At 26.4% G+C, this 21,224-nt stretch overlaps 1 protein-coding gene across 12 annotated transcripts in view; it reads left to right on the forward strand.

Annotated features, from left to right (window-relative positions):
- Positions 1-10,062: 10,062 nt before the first annotated feature.
- Positions 10,063-21,224, forward strand: part of LOC122848244 (broad-complex core protein-like) — a 31,483-nt gene continuing 20,321 nt past the window's right edge. For 4 of the 12 annotated variants that reach the window (XM_044146193.1, XM_044146192.1, XM_044146190.1 and 1 more), the window contains exon 1: positions 10,067-10,932. The gene's annotated coding sequence lies outside the window, so the exon portion shown is untranslated. Of the gene's footprint in view, positions 10,933-20,154; positions 20,252-20,551; positions 20,749-21,224 lie in introns of those variants that run through there. The other 8 variants (XM_044146191.1, XM_044146188.1, XM_044146183.1 and 5 more) reach the window with 6 other exon arrangements.

Genomic DNA, 21,224 nt, shown 5'->3' on the forward strand with positions numbered 1-21,224 from the left:
AAAAATAATTAATGAGTATTCATATTTATTTAATACAGTAACGTTGATTTTAATTTCTTGTTATCAATTTTCCTCTTTTTTTTTTTTAAATATACAAATGATAACATGATTTTAATTATCCTGAATAAATATTTTTGAAAAATATTTTAAAACAAAAATATCTACTAGCAAGTAAAAAATAAATTAATCACAAAATTAATTCAAGATTTTTAATAATTATCTGGTTAATAATATAAAATAATAAATTGAATAAATAAATGAATATTAAAAAAATTAAATGAAAAATAATATCAACATTCAGTCATTACAATACGATGGCTAAGTAATTAATTTTTTGAAAAAATTAATTTACAATTTATCCAAGATATATGATAAAAGTAAATTTGCAAAAAAAAAAAAATAAATTATTAAATGAAATATTTATCATAATTTCCGTGACATTGTGTCATTATGATTATATGTATTATTATGTTTGTTTTATTTTTTAGACTTCTATTTGGAGAATACTTAGGAACAAAACTGTTAATAATGTTGAAATAAAAAATTAGGTAATTGAAATTATGAAAATAAGGAATTGCAAAAGGATATTTTGGCGTATGGGACAAATATTTCCTAGCATAGAACCAGGAAAGAGGCTATCTTTACTCGTTCTTTGCAAGGAGATATTTATTCCGCACGCCTGTTCATGATTCAAAACATGCTCCAAGATTTTAGAAACCTATATAAGAGTACATAATATTCCTATTCTCATTTTTTGTCATCACTCTTCACGAATCATGGGACATGTGGAATCACTCATTGTCTAGGATTTGAACCAAAGACTTCAGGTGTAAGGACGTAAAACGGTGCCCTGACTCTCTTAACCACAAGCCTGCTTGATATTTTCTACTCATCGATTGTTATGTATCAATTTATATTTTCCATTTTGTAAATAATAAAAATTATAAAGAAATCTTAACGTATTTAATAATAGATTTTGTTTATTTGTTACTGTGTTTGGATTATTTTTATAATTATTTCTTTTGGGAAATTTTTTAAATTTAGAACGATTCAACTGGGAAATTTTAATTCAAAATATTCTAACCATGAAATCAACGAGTGATACCTGCTCATATATTTATTCCACAAAAAATAATAATTATTAAATAAAATTCAAATTTAAAAATTCATCATACAAAAATAAAAAAAAAATTAAAATTTTAGCTGATGGTAACACGCGACGATACCCAAAAACTATATACTTGTTAAAGGAAGTTCACATGGGTAACTCGCTTATTGCATAGACCCGGTTTGCACGACTAATTACAACTATCTCACATCTACACAAGTCTTCATATTATTAACCCTCCAAAAAAAACAAAAAAAATAATAATTTTTTTTAAAGAAAGAGAAAAACAAATTAACAAAAAACAATATATATACGTATGTATATAAAGACATAAAAAGAAGGAAAGAGAGAATCAAGAATTATAGAAAAAGAGAGCTTTCAAAATAACAAAAAAAAAAATAAACATATATATATATCCGCACATGTGCATTGCTGCATTAAACAAACCTATACGTGCACCCAAAAATTTGCAAGGATGCCTGGTTAATAATTGTGTATTACACGATGGCGTTACAAGAATACCGTATGCACGTCCGGAAAGACACAAATTCCCACAGTTTTTTTATATTTTCATCAAGTATTTATATATACAACAACTGACAAATTCATTTTTCTTTGTTTTGTCAAATACAACGAAACAAAAAAAAAAACAAAATTTCATATAATTTAATATTTCATCGTTCTAATATTATCCCAAAAAAAAAAAATAAAATTACTAATTTAAACAATAAAGCTATAAATTAAAAATATAACTAAAAATATTTTACATATATTTTAGTATATTAAATAATTGTTTACAATTTATATTCCATGTTTAACAATGTTGAATGATACAATGCATATTTCAAATAAATAAATTGAACTCAAATAAAAAACAATGATAAAAAATGAAAAAAATGTGTAGGGGTGAACATCGCTCATATGACAAAATAAAAATAAAAAAATATAAAAATTGCGGTACTGATTTTGTAATACACATTGCATCACACACACACACACATTGTGGCAAACGTTATGCTTATCCGATGAATAGCCGGTTGATTGTCGCGACAACACTTTTAAAAAAAAAAAGTTTTAAATTAAAAAAAGAGGTGTAGAGGTCAAAGAGTGAGGGGTACATAAAGAGAGGAAAGAGTTTATTTTTTTATGCATCAGTTGCATACAATTTACAAATAACGATGCGCGCGACAACGCACGATCAACGAATAGGGCAAAAGTGTACACCATCCACGCGACAAATCCAACCACTTTGCACATCATGTACACCCCCATTTTTTTTTTTTTTTTTCATTTTTTTACAAATTTTTTTTTTTGTTTTTTGCATACTGTCTCTTCTCGTCGACGCGCAAGTCCTCACCCTTTTTTTTTTGTTATTTTTTATTCACATGTACACAGACATATCTAGTACATTGTTGAAAAAAAAAAAAAATGTATATATATGTTTCTGGGAGAGTCGTGTTAAATGACAATGAAGAGGGGAGAAAATGGAGAAACGTGCAATCGTTTTAAATGGTCGTATGGCAGTGATCAGGGGCGATGAAGCGTGCGAGAAAATTCGATCGAACGCTAAAATAAATATTTATAGAATACAAAAAAAAAAAAGTTTATTTAAAAAAAAATAGAAAATAAAAAAGAGGAACTATGAATAATGAAAAAAAAAAAATGAATTTGGAGATTTAACATTGTGGAAAATTAAGCGCCTCAATTAATTCGCATATTGTTTTTTAATATTTTTTTTTTTTTATATTTTTTCGATATTTTTTTGCTCGTTTTGTTTGTCACTATTATTTATTTTTTTTATTTTATATATATAAAACACACCATCATATTTGAAATCTGTCGCTTGAGGGGTTATATATGATATCGACTTTTTGTTTCACGATGCGTGTTAAAATATCAAATTTAACTGAAGCATCCGTTGCAATTTCGATTTACGCATATTCATTTTATTTATTTTTTAATATTTTTATTATTTTTTTTTTTTGTATTATTTATTTTTATTTTTTATTCATCCAAATGAATTGTTTCGTTTGATTTTAAATTGACCAGTGAATTTTATTTGTAAAAAATGAAGCAAATAAATTTTTTATTTTTAGTAAATGACACGACACTTGTAGATGAATATTATTTTTTGATAATTAAATTGTTTTTTAAGGTTTATTTGTAAAAGATTTATTCAAAAAAAATTTTATGGAAAACTAGATGATTATTTTAGTTGATGAGAATGATCATTAAAAAATAAATTTATATAGAATTAATTTAAGATAATAAAAAGACAATTTATTCCAGATGAGTTTGTGGATGGTGGTGGTCTATACATTTATGTGATCATCATGATTTTTATTGTGAAGCTTTTGGCAATACAAAACTGGCCAAGTTAAACGACGAACCAGCCAAAGTGACATTGACAGTGACACATAGCCCTCGAGAGTGCTCAACAGTTCAACGCATAATAAACCCATTTCCTCCAATTTTTTTTTTTTTTTTTCTTTTTTCCATTTTGCTTTATTTTTATTATTTATTTTTTTTTTTTTCCATTATTACTTCCATAATGAGGCTGAGATTTACCAAAAAATTTTATAAATTAATCATCGAAAATACAATTAATTTTTACAGACAAAAAATATCTATAAAATTTAAAAAAAAAAATAATGAAAATAAATTTTCATATTTATTTTTTTATATATGATAGAATGAAATGTTAATTTAATTTTTTTTTTTTATTCAATTTTGAAATTAACATAAAATTTTTCATGTGAATTTTAATAGAAAATTAATAATTCATATTTTTTAATCAAACGTGTTCGATAAAAAAAAAATCATTAAAAATAAATGAAGAGTTATTTTTTATTTATATAAAATTAAAAATGAAAAAAAAAAAAAAATGTTAATTTGACATTTTTGAAGTTTTAAATTCAATAATTCCAACTGAATATTTGATTATTATAAAAAAAAAAAAAATTCAATTTATTTTAATATTTAAAAAATGTCAAATTTTTCAATTATTCACACGACAATGAAATATTATTTCAAAATAAATTTAAAAATCAACGACAATAAATCGTGTGATTAAAATAAAAAAAAAATAAAAATTACAAAATATTATCAACTTATAGGCATTAAAAATGATTCAAAAAAAAAAAAATTATTGTCAGCGTAATTCAAGTTTTAGAAAAGAATCGTATAACATATTGGCCAACAGTCTATGAAGACAATTTTATAGTGGGAAAATTTTATAAATAAAAAAATGATAGTAAGATATTTATACAAAAAAAAAAAAAATATGCATTGCACATTCTAGGCATCATGACACACATAAACACCATATGCAATGCGAAAAAAAAATAAAATAAAATATAACAATACTTGCATACTCCAGCACTTTTGTTGTCAAGTATTTGTATATCTAAAGGAAATAATGTGTGTGTGTGTCATCAGAATTGTATATATTTGAAAAAAAAATGACCACTTGCGAAACTTCGTGGAATTCAATTGACGTGTTGCTTGACATGTTTAAATTCGCACACGCCAATCTATTGTATCATTTACCTATCGATTTGTTTCCTCATATAAATTTTTTTTTTTCTCTTTTACATTTTTCATTTCACCACTATATTAATTCTGCTAAAAAATCTACACAACCATCACATATACTAACATTAAAAATAAATAATAATAAAATTACACATTGTGTGTATGATAAAATGAAAAAAAAAAAAAAAAATTTCAAGCCTTAGGGATAAATGTAACTGAATAATAATATTAAAAAAAAAAAAAAAAATTGCAACAAGATAAATAAAATTTGAAAATAAAAAAAAAAATTTGTATACATGAATTGTATGGAATTTTCGTGTGGGTATATATTGAGAAAGTTTTAAAGAAATAATATAAAAAATAAAAAAATTTTTTTTTTCATCCAAAGTGCAAGATTATCTAACACTTTGTGTAAAACGCGTCACGAAGGGCATGATTTTTTTTTTGATTCAACGGTGAGAAAAGAAACGACGATGCAATGAAACTGGTATATAGAGTCGTGATGTTGGTGGAGGTGAAAGAGGGGGAGGAGGAGGAGGAGGTAAAAGAGGAGAAGAGAAAATAAAAGCCCTATAGGCCTCAGTGAGTATATTGCTAGTTTTTTGGGACCATGATGCTGCTGTTGCTGATGAAAAAGAAAAAAAAATAGCTGAAAGAAAAAGAGAGAAATAAATAAAAAAAAAAAAAAAAAATTATTTATAAAAGAATCACGCAAAAGAGTAAAAGAGATGAAAGAAACGCAACACGGAATTTTGGGCCTGAGGTTTGTGGCTTGAAGTATACACAGACTGGTGGGACTTGGAGGGTTGCAAGAATCATGACGATTGGGTGAGTTAAAATGAAAGAGGGGCAAAGAAATTTCAGAAGGTGAATGTCCAAGGGGGCAACCTGTTCGGGGTTCATGGCCCTCTTGGATGAGCTCTAGCAAATTTTGTTAGCATCAAAAAAAATATTCATGATGCACATTTATATATATAATAAAATTAAAAAAATTTAAATTAAATGAAAATAATTACTTGCAAGTAAATTTATTATAATATTTTTTTATATAATTGATTTGTTTTTTTATTTAGATGTTTTTTTTTTTTAGCTTTTTTTGTAATGTTTTAATATAGGTGGGAGGAAATACCAATTTTATTGAAACGAAGGGAAGATGAGGTCGTGAGAAAGAATATAAAATGAAAAGGATGAACCACTTTTGGCGATCGTGAAGCATCGAAATATCTTCATAGGTCCTGGGGTCGTGTCATGTATATCATGTATTTTAACATTAGGCTAGTTTTACATACCGGTTTATTTTATTTTTTATTATTATATATATTTTTACAGTCTACGCTTTATTCAAAACTATTATAGGGAGACTTGAGAAAATTCTAGGCTATTAGAATAACCATATGTGTTGTCTGATCCTTAAAGCTTGTTATAAAATATTTTACAATTTAACAAAAATAAATATTTAATTTTTCTATAAAATTATCTAAATAACAATAATCAATTTATAAACAAAAAAATTATAATAATTATTAATAAAAAAAAAATATTTTTAAACAAAATTTAAATTTATAAATTTATAAAATATTTATCATTAAATTATTGATACTAAAAAAGTGATAATACAAAAAAAGATTGTGGTAAATAGAAGCACTATGTAGAAAAAAAAAAAAAGTCTGTATATTTTTTCACCAATACAACTAAACAGGACGGATGTCGTCAAGGACGTTTGCAAAAATTGACGCTTGTTATTTTTATTCTATCATCATTATATATATTTTTCAACACATCCAGGCATTTTACCATCAGCAGCAGCAATATTACGTGTTTGCCAAAAAAAAAAAAAAAAAATGTGTATTTTATTTGTATAATGTATATATACATTAGAATATATTATGGATTATAAATTGGCTGGCTCAGTAATCAGTCGAAATGAAAAAATATATATAAATATTTAAAAAATATTTTTATAATAAAATTCTTGATTAGTTTTATTTTTGTGTGACAATATGTGTGCATTCACTAATACGTTAATAAATTTCGATATCGAAAAATAAAATTAAAATAATTATGCCATTTCTATTTTTATATCGAGTGAGTCTAGCAACTGTGGTGGTATCAGAGGTATGATACGCCATTGTGTATCATAATTAAATATACATACACACACAAAAAAAAAATAATATATATTTAACGAACAAGTATCTTATCTTGTTTGGAGTTGTATAGTGAGACTGAAGTGGCGGTTGATGCACTTGACGACTACGAATAATCGTCTCTACTAAAATCTTTGCAAATAATATTTATACAAAAATAAATTTACACTTTAAGCATAAAATTAACTAAACAATAAAATAATATAATTTTAAAAAAATTATTAATAATTAAAACAGTTGAAATTGTATTTAATTTTTTGAAATTTTTTCCTCAAATTTTTGCTTTTTTTTTAACTTTAATTTGATAATTAAATTTATTATGTAATTCATCGAAAAAATAATAATAAAATTAACTCTGGTATGCATTTTTAAAGCTTAAAAAAAAACCATTGTGTTGTAGATTTTTATTTTTATTTTTTCTTGAGTTCAGGTAAAGTGTATATGTGAATTTGTTTGTGCATGATTGAATGTGTTGGTTTTGTTTAAAAATCAAAATTGATTGTGAGCATTTGATAGGCATGCAAGAATTTAAATAAATATGTGTATATTTTTTTTTGATGGTATATAAGAGTATATGCAGAAAATTTTAGCGGCACTTTTGTTTTATATACCTCAACGAAAATAAAGCAGAGACCACGCCAACAATAACCAGAAAAGTCAATGGGCAGAGATTCATCGGGGTCGAATGTCGATAAGTGGTGGTGAATGTTGAAAAAGAAAAAATAAAAAAAAAAGAGGGAATTTTTTTTCGAGTGAGAACCTGAAGAGTCATCGAACCAACGATTTATACAATTTGAACTGAGTGGCTTGTTGCATCCAACATGTATATTGAGAGGCTCTAAAAAATTTTCATCAAGATATGACATTTTTAAAATTTAATATCAATTTTAATACAACGAAAAAATTAACAGGTGTATTTTTAAAAAACATTTGTATGATGATTTTATGTTTTTTTGAAAATTAAAAATTGATGGGCAATTAGAGATGATGTATGTAAGCAACGGGATTTTGCTAACAACTTGATACCCAGGTTTTTAATTGGCTAAGAAAATTTATTTTAAATTTTTGTATTGGCTTAGACTATGTGCTGGTATTACTCATTAACTTTTTTTATTTTTTTAAATAATTATTAACGGTATATTAATAACAATTTAAAGAAACTTTTTTTTTAATTTAAAATAAATTTTGGTTATTTTAAAAAAGCTCTCAGGTTATTGATATGAATTATAATTTAAAATTGAATATTTAATGAGTCACAAAAATAATGGTAAATTTATTTATTAAAATTTTTAATTATTAAATTACTTGTAATTATAATTAGATAATTTCAAATGATAAAATATCAATGTAAAATATAAATAGATATTTTTAATTTTAATCGCAATTTTGTCGTGATAATTATCTTGATTGAAAATATAATTACATTGGATGATTTTTGGATCAATTTAATTGTTTTTTTTTTAATGAAAAAATAAAAATTTATTTTTTACATCTATTTTGTTGGAGCAATCAAATAATGGATTTTGAAAAATTTAAAAATTCATAATTCTTAATCAACAGTGATTACTTGTATTTTTATAGAAAAAAAATTATATTAAAAAATTGATGTAATGTAATTTTAGTTGTGTCATAATTAAATTCATGAGTTTAATAATTTTTTACATTTCTCATCACAACTATATTTGAAAATAAAAAACTTTTAAATTTATTCTAGAAAAAATGTTAAAAAAGATAAATTACATTTTTCATATAATAAAAAGTGAAAAAAAAAAATCTCTAAAATTTTTATTAAAATAAAATTGCATTATAAAATCTTGATGATCTTTGGTGCATTGGTGCATTGGTATTTCAAAAAATAAAAAAAATAAAAATTACGGAAGATTCAGTGTGACGGTAAGAGTCCATTGCGCTCAGTGGGCTTTTTTTTTTTTGTTGAATTTTTTTTTTATTCATTTGGAGCTCGACGACCGGTGTTGAAAAATCATTGGAAGAAAGAATCTACCTCGTTGTGAGAGTTAACTGTACACAAGTTTGGCTATGCACGGACCTAAATGCCGTCGTGCGCGAGAGCGGGTGTTTGTGCGGGGGAGAAACAGCCAGAATTCGCGAGACAAAAAAACATACATACATCTATACACACCGAAAAAAGAAAAGAGAAAAAAAATAAAGCTCAAAGAGAAATAATAAAAATAAAAAAAAAACCAACTAAAAAGATGACGCTATATTGCTAGAGAGAGGGGAAAAGAGTATAGAAAAAGTTGTAGGAGGAAAAAAAAACCTAAAGAGGAAGACGAAAAAAGAGAGAAATGAGCATTAAAAGAAAAAAATTTATGGAAGGAGTTTTTTTTAGTGGGGTGGGTCGAAGTTTCGGCGTGTTCATATATATAGAACATAAAAATATAGTATAAAAGAGTGAGATAAAATTACCTAGCGATACGCGGGGAGGAAAAAAGGTGGAAATAATAAAAAAAAAAAAAAAAAAAAAAGCTGGGCAATGAAATCGCAAATGGCAGGGTAAAGGGGGATAAAATGAAGAAAAAAATATAATAAATAAATAAATAAAATCAGCGAGTTTGGGAGTAAAAAAAAAAACCACTTGTAGTGGGGATTTGAGGAATTGATGAGGACCAGAGGGGTACATGCGGCAACATTAAACTAACTAAAAATGTTTGATAGTAGTTGTAGTATTTAGTAGTAGTGGTAGTATGAGAATATGAAATAAAAAAAGGGGAATATAATATTACCCCTGAAAGCCCGATGCTATTTCTCCCCTCTTTGATATTTTTATTATCCCCTCTTTGTATTTCACTATAATCATTCTTTCTTTATCACTCACCCGTTGGTGGTTCCTATGAATTTTGCGACACTCAATAAAAAGTGGTTCCACGAGGTTAACATTTCGGTAACTATACCTCGCCTACCCAGATCACAGCCCATCGCACACGCACTCTTCTTTCTACTGGCTCAACATACACACACACACACACACGTATATATTAACACTGATAAATAATTCGCATATAAATGAACAACACATTTATACACTGACAGTACCCATTGCTCTATATGTGTATATAATTTTTTTTTTTTTTTTGATTGCATATACAGACACACGAACACAAGTGAACGAGAGTTTGGCCCCGAAAAAAAATATATATACATATAATATATATAAGAGAGAAAAAAAAAAAGGAAAAAAGTTTTGGCAAAAAAAAAAAGTGCATGGAGAAGGCGCAGCAAACCGAACCGCGCGCGAATCAAGTGCTTTGGCCAGTCGCGTTCCCAATCACTCTACGACTAGGTAGTCTCCCGGTGTCCAAAGGCTCCCGGTGCGACTACTTTGCCTGGTCAACCTGATAAACCCCATCGTTTTAACAACGATTTAACCCTCGACTTAAATACAAGTGTTGTACTATTCATTTTCAAATATCTAATATTTAAATTTTATCAATTTTATTTTTCATTTAGATAAATAATTATTAAAAATTATCAAAAAAATATTTATTTAAAATAGTTAAATTGTGAAAAAGAATTATATTTTAATTAGATTTGGTTTTTTTTCTTTTTTTTTTTCTTGAAAAATAAGAAATAATTGAATTTTTTATTTAAAAAAATATTATAAACTTGGTGCCAGTGTGATAAAAAAAAAAAAAAAAAGACGCAATTTAATCAGTGAACATTCATTATAGACTGATAATAATATTGTTTTTGTTAATATATTGTTAAATAATATAAATATATATAATTAATTTTAATTTTTTTTTTTTTTTGACATTTAAAGTGCCAAGTGTGAAGAATAAATATTAATCGTGAAAAAAAAAATATATATGAAAACACCTCAAGAGGATAAAACCATCTGCTGACCACGTGAATAAAATTTCATTGCCATGGACGCAGATCAGGGCACAAGTGTACAATGCCAACGATTCAACAATAAAAGCTAAATAAAATAATCACAACTGAAGATATCTAATGACACAAAAAAATAGTGCAAAGAAAAATAAAATAATTAATTAAAAAAAAAAAAACACATTTGTTGAAGAAGCTGAGTCGAGGAGGAATTTTTAAATTTTTATTTGGCTTTTTAATAAAGCCAACAAGGACACCGCAGGAAGTCAACATTAAATTTTGTCACCGATCAAGGTACGTTTGCAGCTGTAAATGCAAAATTTAGTAATGGCCTTCACTGGCTCATTTTTAAATTTTTATTTCACAATTTTTGCGGCCCCGTTTTTTTTTTTTTTTTGTACCATTGAGCGCGCGCGTCTTTTCAACCAGTCTGCATGTATCAACTCAGCATACATACTCAATTTATCTCTACACACACACAGATTCAACAAACACATGTTCACAATATTCCCCATATATATATTTTATTTGTAAATAAAAAAAATTTCTTTCTATTAAGCATGCAAGAAAAAAAAAAAAAATTAAGACTTTTTTTTTGCATTGAATAAGTCAGGTTTTTGTAGAACCCTTTCGTCTTCTATATCCACAGTATAATTTTTTTTTTAATACAATAAATTTAGCACAATATTTTTATGCAATAATTCAAAAAAAAAAATAGAATATATATGTAACATAATACCTGAAAGTAAAAAAGCTCTCGATTTTTTTGTTGGATTATTTTATTCATCTTGTTATATCATTTAGTTTCGTACTCACTTTCTCGCTTTGAATTTATTTTTTTTTTTCACCATTTGATGCCCGCGACCTTCTTGCATGTATATATATTCATTCGCAAACAGACGGGTGAATGTTACTCATGTGTTTGTAGTATTGACGCGCCGCCGGCTAGACGATCGCTAGACGAGGATAATGCCTCGGACACGCTTGATGCTTGAAGGCCTAACAATGACGTAACCCAGTACCAAATATGACATTATAAAAAAATAATAATAATCATAAATTAAATATACATGTCGTTTTTTTATAATATAAATATTTTTAGTTATTTATTTATCGTTTTATTTAGATGCGACGAATTTATTATTCGTGGAAATTTAAATTTTAATTGCTAGCCTTTTTAAACTATGACATCAATATTATATTATTTTTTTATTATTTTTTATTTTTTATATACTCCATGAAATGCTGTTTTATTTTGTCGTTATCATTAATTGTGTTTAGAAATTAGCTTGGGATATTTAAAAATATTCCTAGAATAAAATTTATATATTTTTTTTTCTTTGATATAATGTTAAAATGAAATAAAATTATAAAAATTACATAGAGTTGATAAATGCCGTGTGTTATCGTGATTTCGGATGTGGTTTGAACACATCGAGAGTCAAAGTTAGTTGGACTATCAATTTTATATTTTTTTTAACTTGCAAACATACTGTTTGTACAAATAACTCGAACGATTATACCACTGCAATCGTGTATCTTCTCATTCTCTTCTCTTCGTTTCCCGCAATCATCTATGCCAGCTTTTTTTTTTTTTTTAATTTATATTTTTTTTAATGCTTCTTTCTCCTCTGCATTGCGTTTTTTTATTTTTTTATATGTGTGTGTTGGCTGACTGCAGTGGAGAAAAAAATTTAGAGAAAGAAAAAATTGTGGATAAGCGAGATGTGAATATATATATAAAAATTTAGAAGATGAAAATAAGAAAAAAATTAGAAAATAAAAAATAACACACATATACGTATGCATATTATAAATAGAGATTTGTGCCAGGCAAATTTATGTGAGGCGAGAAATAAAAATAGTAGTTTTTTAAATTTTTTTTTACTTCATTTTTGCTGATGCTTTTTCGAAACCATTTGGACGCGGGATGATGCGGTTTGTTTTATTTTAATTTTTTTTTTTAAATTTTATTTTCGATGGGTGTATACTTGTGAGAACGAGATATTGCAATCGTAGTTAAAACTATGAGAGAACAACATGTTAAAAGAGAAATAAAGAAAGAAGAAAAATATATAAAAAAAAGGGGGAATATTACTAGCATATTTCGAAATCGTGCGAGTATGCAAAACGTATCCTTGAATGTGAGTTCTAAGTAGAGAATATAGCTTTCAAAGATTAGCGTAGACAAGTGGATGTAAAAAAATAAAAAAAAAATTTATCTTGCTTTATTTAAGTAAAAATATAAAAGTTGAATTGTTAAGACTTTTATATTTTTTGTTCAACTAAATGCGCAGATATTTTTATCAAAGTCAGTTGATTCGTTATTTAAAAAAAAATTATAAATATGTTTAATTTATTCTTTATATTTTTAATGATTATATTTTTTTTATTTTTACAAAATTTGACATTAATTTTGTGTATAATTTTTTTCGTCGATTTGAATGTGTCGACAAGTCGATCTATTGACACAGAATTATATGACTTTACGTAATTTCGTCGTCACAAGTGGTACGATGAAAAAATATTCCTCAACAACTGCAATTTAATGTAGATAAAACATTTCTTTTTTTTTTATTATTATTATTAATTTTTTTGTGTTCTTATTTTTTTTTTTTTTTTCAAGAACACTCAATGTCATTCATAACCGAAAATTTATTTGACGTAGACCGAACGTCAAATCCCAATGTAAATCAACATATTTTTTTTCATTTTTTGTGTATGCACATTGTCGTCATTCTCATTTGATGAAATAATAATAATTATATATTTATTTAAAAAATTAAATAATAAATAATGTGGTATGAAAAAAAAAGAGAAAAAAAAATGAAGAAGAAATTAATTATCCTTGACATGTGAAATATGATAATTAATGAAATTTAAAAATAGATAAAAATCAATATATATATTTAAATAATTATGTGTATGATAAAATAGGTCAAATGATTTGTAATTTATTATTTAGTTAATTCATGATATTATTTTTATTAGTTCACAAGTTCATGATAAGAAATAAATACGTATTTTTATTATCTATATATATTTGAGAGTTATAAAAAAATTGTAAATCTAGCTAGTGCAAAAAAATAAATAATAAAATGTGAAATTGGAATCTATTGATTAGATTAGATGCCTTAGTAACTAGATTACACAAGGCATTATATTTTATCTCTGAAATTAGATTCCAACTTGTGAATATGTATTCAGAAATGAATGACACAGACAGTATATATACTGTAAAATAATTAAAACTGACATTTAACTGTTTTAATATTCATTTTTCATATTTAATTTTTTTTTTTTTATTTTTTTATTATCAGTCTGATTTTTATATATCTTTGTTCTTCGTTCATAAAACATTAAGCACGATTAAACTCAATTAATGTCAATCATTTTAAAATATCTATTTCAATTCTATAAATATAAGCAAAGCTAAATTATCGCGTCTAAGATGTTTAATTATTTTTTCTCTCGTGAATAAAATACTTCCGAATTCTTTTAAATAATTACGTATTTTCCGCGTGGCAAAAGTTTATCGGGTCGCATTGAAAATAGATGCAAAAAAGGAATGTGTATGTTGGAAAAAAAATACTAAAAGAAAAAAAAAATGTAGACGGTACAAAAAAAATAAAAAAACAGAAAAAGGGTAACCTATTCTATTTAAATTTGACTGTTCTAAATTTTTCTTTCAAAATATTTATTTATTAAAAACCAGCAAATTATTCAAAAAAAAAAGAATGAAAAAATTGCACTTGGGTTTTGTTTTTTTTTTACTTTTTATGCAACGATATATTTTTGTGTTAAAAAAAAATTCACACGACGTGGATATCGTTAAAAGATAATTTTTTTTATACATGACGCAACTAAATCAAGAAGAAATTTCTAATGGAATTTAACGTCTCGTCTTAATTTGCAAAAAAAAAAACAACACACACAAATAACAGACTATGACTTTGTCTGTCCTAAAACCCAATTTTACATTTATTTTTTAACCAAATGATTATCATTATTTTTAAAAGTTTTTTCATTTTTTTTTTTTTTTTTTATAATTAAAAATATATCTCTGACCTATTTACATTATTTTTATATAACGTTAAAAATACATACGTATCTTAAATTGTATTTTAATTTATTTCAACATTTTTTTTTTTCAAATTAAAAATTATTAATTATTAATGTAAATTATACATAAAATATCTTAAAATAAGTAAATAAAATATTAGCTCGTTGAATATATTAATACGTTTTTTTGAAAGAAATTTCAAGTAAAAAATTAAATAATAAATGAATTTATATGAAAAAAGGTGAATAAAAATATTTAAATTAATAATTTAGTTTGTCAAAAATCATGTGCAAGTAGTGCAAGTCAATTAAGTAGTGCATACCAGTGGCAATTTATGATCAGCCAAACAGTGAAAGGTCTATGTCTGACCACAATATATTTATACTACTTGATTTTTCCACTGTCGGTTGGAAAAGCGTTCGTTCTACTGTATTTTAAACTCAGCTAAATTTTATTTTATATATTCCCGCCATTTTTTAAACCTCCCATTTTATTTTTCACGACCCCAAAATAAATTCTCACAAATTTTTTTTCATTTATTCTCAACAAGATAAAAACCACAATTTTTACTTTTTGTTACTCAAAAAAATTGTTGCTTTTTTATATTTATTTTTAAATTTTTTTTTTTTTGGTAGCATTCTAGTCGCATTTATTATTATGTTTTAAAAAATATGAATAAAAGAGTTTTGTATAGAAATAATAGTTTGGTTTTTGCGGACGCGTTGCTGCAGTTTGGTGGGTTAGAGAGAAGATTGGTCGTCGAGTTCAACGACCGCCAAATGTTTTTGAATGCAATATAGCAAAAATAAAAAAAATAATAATACGAAGACGAAAAAAGAAAGGGGACGAGTGTATGTGTGTGTGTTCATATGCCAGAAAAAGAAGAAACCAACGAAAAAATAGAATTAAAAATAAAAAAAAAAAAAACTTTAAGTACGTGGATGGAAAAGAAAAAAAGAATTTGGGGGGCTGAGGAATAATAAAAAAAAAAAAGGAGAGAGGGGTCATCGTTGCAGCAGCGTCAGTCGCAATTCCCCTCTTGCTCCTCATTGCCTCTGTTGCATGCATTCAAAAGCCAAACCCGCCTTCTTATTTCAACTATACACAGTTGGCCCTCTCTTTTTCTTCATATGAAAAAATTGCGTGTGCAGTGTGCATTTTCAAAACTTCGTAACAAATGCCAGCTCATGTATACATGTTATTTCGTTTCCTTTTTTTTTTTTTTTTCGTACACACATAAATAGGGACGAAAAAGTTAAAAAAAAAATTAAATAATATTTGGAATCTCCGCGTTAAGGCCTCGCCTTTGGCAGGTGTGCCCGGCTAATGAGCCATGGGGTGGCAATTCAATTCTCCCTTAAATATAAAGAGTCAAAAAAAAAAATTACATAAGAAACTATAAAGAAATAATGAAAATATATTATATACACACTCTTGGTAAGTATTAAAAATGAAAATTAGATCCTCATAAAAATCTCAAGATCGTTAAATACAATCATCAAAGAGTGTTTTACATTTTTAAACTGTTGTCTTTAAATTTATTTTTATATCATTTTTTTTTTCTTTAAATTTTCGCTTTAAAAAAAAAAAACAATAAATAAAAGTTTTTTATTTTTTGTCGTTTGACAAAGAGGGTTAATGGACTTTTATTATTGCCATGATATAAAAGCCTAAATGCATGATTGATGATGGCCACTATAACGGGTATATAAAATCAACTTGCCGCAAGCGATTCAATATTATTATACAAAAATATATACATATATATTTGTGAATTGTATATTTATCCTCCCACCGTCACCCTTATTGTCCCCTTTGCTATTTTTCAATTCATATTTTACGCAAATCCTTAGTATTTATAAAAAAAAAAATTAAAATTTATTTGAAACTTTTTTCATTATATACTTTTTAATCTATAATATCACAAAAGCTTGGTGCTTTTTAAATTATTAAAATTACTTTTTTTTAGTTTTTTATAATTTTGTTTAATTTATTTGTTAATTTTAAAGAGGCTTATGTCATTACGTGACATTGCATAGGGCTCTGTCATGATAAAGTCTTATGTACAACTACAATAGTGTATTAGACAATTAGCCAATTAGATTATGAGTTTGAAATTAGATTTAGTAGACATAGGCTAGTTTTAGGTGGTACCTGTAGCAGTGGTTAGTACAATGTAGCATTATATTACTGGACAGTATCATTGTGACACTATGATAGTACTATGTTGCCTTAAAAAAGCTCGAGGTAATTTATTTTTAAAATTATTTTTGTTGCAAGTATAAAAGCATGATATAGAAATATTATTTAACAATAAATTAAACTCTTGCGGATAAATTCCGGTGAAATTGTGTGAATGGGCAAAGTCATGTATATACGGGGGTATATAATATACAGGTGCGAGTGATTCACGCGCGCAGCCAGAAAATCCCGGCACAATTCCTCCGGTGGTGGTTAGCCTTGAACTCTAGAGGTGCGACGCCCGCTAGTGATCTACATCAAGCACCGTGCTTTTATATACAAAAAAAAAAAAAAAAAATACAATAAAGCTTCAAGTCACATAAAAATTGAAAAATAAAAAACAAAAAAAAATATATTTGTTAAAAAAAAAAAATTATAATTTTAATTTGAAAAATAAAACTTGTATAGCAAAGAAGCAAAAAAAAAATATTTTTTTATATTGGTGACACGATACTATGACCCAAGACAAAAAAACCAGTAAAAATAATAGCTCTAAATAAAATAACTCATAGAAAAATATTTAACGACAAAATGAGTCATAAAAAAAATGATTAATGACAAAAAAAAAAAAAAAAAATTCTCCTTATTTAAATTATAAAAATTTTAATGAATTTAAAAACTAGAAAAATTTAAAAAGTTAATAAAATATTATTAGCTCAATTCAAACTTGAGTCATTCATATTTGTGAACTATTTTATCATGGATTGTTCTATCTTTATCTATGACTTCTTGTGGTTTCAATTTATCCGGAGTTTTTTTTTTTTTTTTTGCGGTTAATATTATCATTGGCTATTTTATCATTGCTTATTTTGTATTGAGTGTTTTTTCTCTTTGTATCTTGTTAATAAGCATTTGGCAAAGAAGCAATGTCGTTTCTTTGATATATTGTATTTAATAAAACACATTCAAGGACAAACAACGTCATTGACTCACCGGACGTTTTTGAAACATAGAAAATATACAAATTGTATATTTATTTTACGACAAAGAATCATATATATCCAAGCAAGGACAAGATGCATATTAATACCGCAACAATACGTTGAATGTGTGTATTACAAGTATTTTCACCCCCAAGGACAAAACTCATGTTATTTCACGGTCAAGGTCTTATGTACGCCAGTGCAAAACGTGTACGTGTGTGTTGAGACTTTTAAAAGTAGAAAAAGCAATAAATATAAAAGAAAAAAAAAACGATTGTCTTCCAGGTGGATAAGATGCCAATTAACCGACTAATAAAATTAATAAAAAAGATTTTAAAAAAAATAGCCATATTTAACGTCAATTTTATTTCATATTTATAATTTTTTTTTTCTGGAATTTGAGGTCCGAAGACACTTGTGTGTTGCGTATTCCTCCAGGCACTAAAGAATCTAATCAATAAATATTACAATAGAGGACCCGAGGAGGAATAGTGGGGCAAAAAATAAGCAAAGGATGCCAAAAAAAAAAAAAAGCGAAGCCTTCTCTTCAACATCGTCAACCCCTCTTTTTATATATATTTTTTTTTTTCTACTTCTAGATTATTCTATATAGCGTTTTTTATTCTTTGCCTTCGTCCCTTCTTCTCGGTCTCCCTCCACCTGTCCTTACTATTACACACATAGTTTTATATATATTTTTTTGATAATTTTTTTATTTCATTCTGTTATCTTCATTTTTCCGCGTCTCTCTTTTATTTTATATCCCCTCTTTTATGATTATTATTATACAGCCAAAAAGCACTGTGCGAAACTTTCTCTCCAGGCGCACCGTTTGTATTTTACTTTTCTAGTAGCGAATTAAAACCGCGTTCATGCGCAGCCCGCGGAACACAGCGTAATGATTTTTTGAGGGGGTGAATCGAGTGGGGTCACGACGACGACAACCACTAAGGTTTTATATGTCGTAAATAAAAAAAAATTAGGGGAAAATGTTTTTTTTTTTTTTTATATTTTTTAATAATCAATGTACATAATATAATATTGGCAATTTTCTCACTTTTCAGAACAAAAAAATAACCGCATCTAATTGATTTTAAATAATATAAAAAAAAAATTTTTTTAGTTGTTAATTAAATAAATTTTTTAGGGTAAAATATACGTGATGGATAACCACGAAAATTTTTTAATATATAAATTAATAATTTAGCAAAATATTTAAGGATAAATTTCAAATATTTTTTAATTGGTTGACGTTTGCGCAATTTATTTTTTTTTTTTTTGTCTATAAAATTTGTATGGGGGTAAGATGCGCAAGTGGGGCAAAGGACAAATGGTGGATAGAAAAATAAAATTTATACTTTTAACCCCACCACAATGTACACACACACATTTCAAATGGTCTATCTAACTTTCCTCCTCGCGATATTACTTCCCCTCGTCAATTTTCTCCTTTAATTTTTTAGATGAGAATAACATTTTTTTTTTTAGACTGCGTACGCACTATTTTTTAGTGTGTACTTATTACAACAGATGTCTCATACATATTAAAAAAAAAAAAAAATAATAAAATTGAATTTTATAGCGTTGGTGGACCCTTTTTACGTTGGATTTTTGCACAAAATATATTATTTTGCAAACCGGTAGGTGCCGTTCGATCCCTCTACCACTACCATCATCAAAAACCACATAACTCAAATACTCGTATATATATCCCCATCAACCTTTGAGAATTATATTTTTTTTTAACTCTTTTTTCCTTTCTCCCTTTACTTCTTCTCTACACTATTCGTCGCTAATTTTTTTTTTTCCCCATTTCATCTTAAGTTTTATATATTTTTTTTTTCATTCTCGTCTCTGTGGCTTCCCTCCTTTTCTAGTCCAGATCGCTCCCCAACTGCCAGAACAAGGAAAAAAATAAAATAAAAAAATTCAACGATTCGGGGATCTCTATATACAAGTCTCTCTTGTTCCGTCTCTCCGGACGTTGTATTAGCCGCCTCGTGAAACGAGATACTTGCCGGCTTAAATTTCCTCGAGGCGAGCAAAACTTTTTTTTCCTTCTAGTAATATTTTTTATTTTTTACTCCATAATTTTTTCAATGACAAACAATATATTAATAACTATCATGAAAATGCAAATCCATTCGTACAATTATTTTCAAATAAAATTTAACATTGAAAGCCTCAGGTGTTTTTGGATAAATAAAAAAAAAACCATATGAAAATGACTTACTTTTTGTTGGGGAATAGCTTCTGCGCGTAAGAATTTTCTTCATTTGTAGATTTTTCCCTGTGAAAATATACTCGTGGCTTCACTCGACGACGGTTCTTCGTCCTGTCGTCAGTGACGTTGTGTTGACGATATGTTTACCGCGCGTTTCATCGAGTAAGTTAACCCGCACAATTATCTCTCTAAAATTTACCAACTTTTTTTTTACTCACAATTTCACATTTATCTGTATTCTTCTTCCATTTTTTTTTCCCCACTTTTTAATCGCATAGAGATTGTTTTTTTTTTTTATATATTCTCTCCCTTCTCTTGTGTGCTTTTTTTTACTTTTTATTATTTTTTTTTTTTTGTGCTCTATCTTTCGGGAGCCCGGTCGACTGTGAGGGATTTCGTGTGTTTTCGGTTGGTTCCGGGGGATCAGTCGTATGTTCGGCCCCCGAATACATACAAGTTGCCGGTGTGGACCCGACGAAGAGACGTAAGGAGAAAAAAGTAGACCGACAGTTTTCGGTTGTGACGTTTACGGGGGGTTAGTTCCTTTCCTCCGTCGTGACTGGTGAGGCATGGGTAGTCGCACAAATTTTATACTTTTTATTATTACATGACAATTGTGTTTTTTTTTTTTATATAAAAAAATTTGTTTATAACAATTGGTTTGTTTAATATTATTTCAATAAATTTATTAAATATAATTTAAGTGATGTTCAGCTAGGGAAAAATACAATTATTTTTTTTCATTTTTTTTTGACGTTTTGTTTGTTATAGGTAAACTTTTAATAATATTTACAATAATTGACAATATGGAAAAATAATTATATTACTTTGTGATTTATTACAATTTACATACTGATTTATTTTATTAATTTTAATACATAAAAAAAAAATAACAACAACAATCAATCACGTGACTTGAATAAAATCCAACAGTTGACTGTTTTTTATTTTTGTTTATTTCATTGTTCAAATAGAAAAAAAAAAAAAAAAACTAAAAACAAATTTTTTTTTTTTTATACAAAAGGATAATAAATTGTAGATTGTTTATTTATTATTATTTTTTTTTTTCTTGTTTCTAGAAAGAGTGATATCGTTTGAGACAGTCACAAAGGAATTTATAAGACTTTTTATAATG

This window comes from Aphidius gifuensis, linkage group LG2 (assembly GCF_014905175.1).
Source record: "Aphidius gifuensis isolate YNYX2018 linkage group LG2, ASM1490517v1, whole genome shotgun sequence".
In the NCBI taxonomy this organism is placed as follows: domain Eukaryota; kingdom Metazoa; phylum Arthropoda; class Insecta; order Hymenoptera; family Braconidae; genus Aphidius; species Aphidius gifuensis.